Raw genomic sequence first — 3,304 nt, 5'->3', positions numbered from 1 at the left:
TTTTTATCTTTGTTTTATGTTCATTTATTAATAATTGATTAACAATTTTATTTTTTATCATATTTTACTGTACCTTTTAGATATTTCAGTTTGATTTTATGATTTTGTAACATGTAAACCGTTGTGATGTATATTATGAACGATGGTATACAAGAATTTTTAATAAATAAACTAATAAATAAAAAAGAATCAAGTTGGCTCCACTGATTTCATTTTTATATTTTGTTTTCAATGAATGCACTTCTCTAGCTGAGATGCTTGTTCAATTAGTCCTCCTTTAGTCTGGCATCAAGAGTTCAACAGTTGCTCACAGGTTAAAAGAAGAGGTTGGTTGGTTCCATAGTGTAGTGGGTATCACATCTGCTTTACACGCAGAAGGGCCTGGGTTCAATCCCCAGTGGAGCCATTTTTAACTTGCTGCAGAAACAGGCATGAGTCTGAGTGCAAGGATAACTTAGATACCGAAAAAGCAAGTTGAAGACCAATGGGTTCCATATATGTGCAGTGGAAACCCCACCTGTCAGGTTTTCAGGATATCCACAATCTATATGCGTGGGATAGATTTACAGGCCCTTCCTTCTATGCGTGCTACTTGATCTCATGCAAATTCATAGCAGATATCGTCTTCCCCAGAAGAAGTGTGGGAATGGTTACTGGAAACGAAATAAGAAAGCTTTAGGTAAATTCCTAAGCCAACACCTTGTGTGGTAAAAAGAATTGAGTCCCTCACAGGCTTTCTGCTTTGGATATATTTAAAAAAGGTTTTTACTGTGAGTTTTTGCCTCTACAGCCAACTTCTTTTCAAATTCTCTCTTAGCCTGTCTTATCATGTTTTACATTTAACTTGCCAACATTTATGCTTTATCCTATTTTCTTCTGTTGGATCCTTCTTCCAATTTTTGAATGAAGATCTTTTGGCTAAAATAGCTTCTTTCACCTCCCCTTTTAACCACGCCCGTAATCGTTTTGCCTTTTTTCCACCTTTCTTAATGTGTGGAATACATCTGGACTGTGCTTCTAGAATGGTATTTTTTAACAATAACCACGCCTCTTGGACATTTTTTTACTTTTGTAGCTGCTCCTTTCAGTTTTTTTCTAACAATTTTTCTCATTTTATCAAAGTTTCCCTTTTGAAAGTTTAGCATGAGAGCCGTGGATTTGCATACTGTTCCTCTTCCAGTCATTAAATCAAATTTGATCATATTATGATCACTATTGCCAAGCGGCCCCACCACCGTTACCTCTCTCACCAAGTCCTGTGTTCCACTGAGAATTAGATCTAAAATTGCTCCCTCTCTCGTCGGTTCCTGAACCAATTGCTCCATAAAGCTATCATTTTTTCCATCCAGGAACGTTATCTCTCTAGCGTGACCTGATGATACATTTACCCAGTCAATATTGGGGTAATTGAAGTCTCCCATTATTATTGCACTACCAATTTGGTTAGCTTCCTTAATTTCTCTTATCATTTCACTGTCCGTCTCACCATCTTGACTAGGTGGACGGTAGTATACCCCTATCACTATAGTCTTCCCCGACACACAAGGGATTTCTACCCATAAAGATTCAATTTTGTATTTAGTCTCATGCAGGATGTTTATCCTGTTGGACTCTATGCCATCCCGGACATAAAGCGCCACACCTCCTCCCGAGTGCTCCTCTCTGTCATTGCGCTATAATTTGTACCCCGGTATAGCACTGTCCCATTGGTTATCTTCTTTCCACCAAGTCTCTGAGATGCCAATTAAGTCTATGTCATCATTCACTCCTATACATTCTAATTCTCCCATCTTACTTCTTAGACTTTTTGCATTAGCATACAAACATTTCAAAGTTTGTTTTTTGTTTGTATTTTCATTCTGCTTTTTAATTGATAGGGATAAGTTAGAAATTTTTAGCTCAGGAGAGGTTTAGTTACAGGCACTTGGACTACTTTTCTAATTATTGGAACCTCACTGTCGGGATGCCCTAATTCTAATGCATCATTAGTATCCTTTAAAGATACCTCTCTCCGAACCATGCGCTGCTGAGCGATTGTCGGCTTTCCCCTTTGTTCTAGTTTAAAAAGCTGCTCTATCTACTTTTAAGGTTAGCACCAGTAGTCTGGTTCCACCCTGGTTAAGGTGGAGCCCATCCCTTCGAAAGAGACTCCCCCTTCCCCAAAAGGTTCCCCAGTTCCTAACAAAACTGAATCCCTCTTCCTTGCACCATCGGCTCATCCACGCATTGAGACTCCGGAGCTCTGCATGCCTCTGGTGACCTGCGTGTGGAACAGGGAGCATTTCAGAGAATGCTACCCTGGAGGTTCTGGATTTATGCTTTCTACCTAAGAGCCTAAATTTGGCTTCCAGAACCTCCCTCCCACATTTCCTAGTCGTTGGTGCCCACAGTACCACGACAGTCGGCTCCTCCCCAGCACTGTCTAAAATCCTATCTAGGTGACGCTTGAGGTCCGCCACCTTCGCACCAGGTAGGCATGTTACCAGGCGATCCTCATGCCCACCAGCCACCCAGCTATCTACATTCTAATAATTGAATCACCACTATGACGGCCGACCTAACCCTTCCCTCCTGGGCAGTAGGCCTTGGGGAATATCCTCAGTGAGAAAGGACAATGCATCACCTGGAGAGCAGGTCCTTGCTACAGGATCTTTTTCCTGCTGCACCTGGTTGGTGTTCTCCCATCATGAGACCTTCTTCCTCCAAGGCAGCACCAGGGCTGCCAAATCTGAAATTGGGACTTGACTACTATGTCCCTGAAGGTCTCATCTATATATCTCTCTGTCTGCCTCAGCTCCTCCAGGTCTGCCACTCTAGCCTCCAGAGATCGGACTCGTTCTCTGAGAGCCAGGAGCTCTTTGCATCGCATGCACATGTACAACTTCTCACCAGTGGGTAAACAATCATACATGTGACACTCTATGCAAAAGACTGGGAAGCCCCCCTCTTGCTGCTGGACTGCTGCCTTCATCTCAATTTTGATCAGTTCCTAGTTAAGTTTTAGGTTCTATGGGAGTAGGAATGTGTCTAACGTCCTTTAAATGTATTAGTGAATTCACTATGTGTCTGGTAGTGGCCTACTGGGCTCTGATCGAATTCTCAATAAAGGTTTTGTTGGGTTTTTTTTGTTTTTTTTTGTGAAAGTGGCACTTGCCTATAAATTAAGGGATGACCTGGGGGGGGGGGGGAGGGTTGGAAACACAAACAGTCTTAACTTCAGTTAGTCAGCCTGAGTGACTCACTGCTCTCTTGATTAACAAATGTTGGTGCCTATTCAAACCCAATCACACTACCTCAACACCTT

The 3,304-nt window shown here is 41.9% G+C and overlaps 1 non-coding gene across 1 annotated transcript; it reads left to right on the top strand.

Moving 5' to 3' along the window:
• The first annotated feature begins 333 nt into the window (after positions 1 to 333).
• Positions 334 to 406, top strand: TRNAV-UAC. Its single transcript has one exon. It is a non-coding gene; the product is annotated as a tRNA-Val (tRNA).
• The last annotated feature ends 2,898 nt before the right edge of the window (positions 407 to 3,304 follow it).

This window comes from Rhinatrema bivittatum, chromosome 3, assembly GCF_901001135.1.
Source record: "Rhinatrema bivittatum chromosome 3, aRhiBiv1.1, whole genome shotgun sequence".
In the NCBI taxonomy this organism is placed as follows: Eukaryota; Metazoa; Chordata; class Amphibia; order Gymnophiona; family Rhinatrematidae; genus Rhinatrema; species Rhinatrema bivittatum.
The sequence above is the reverse complement of the archived record's forward strand: the minus strand, read 5'-3'. Positions and strand labels throughout refer to the sequence as shown.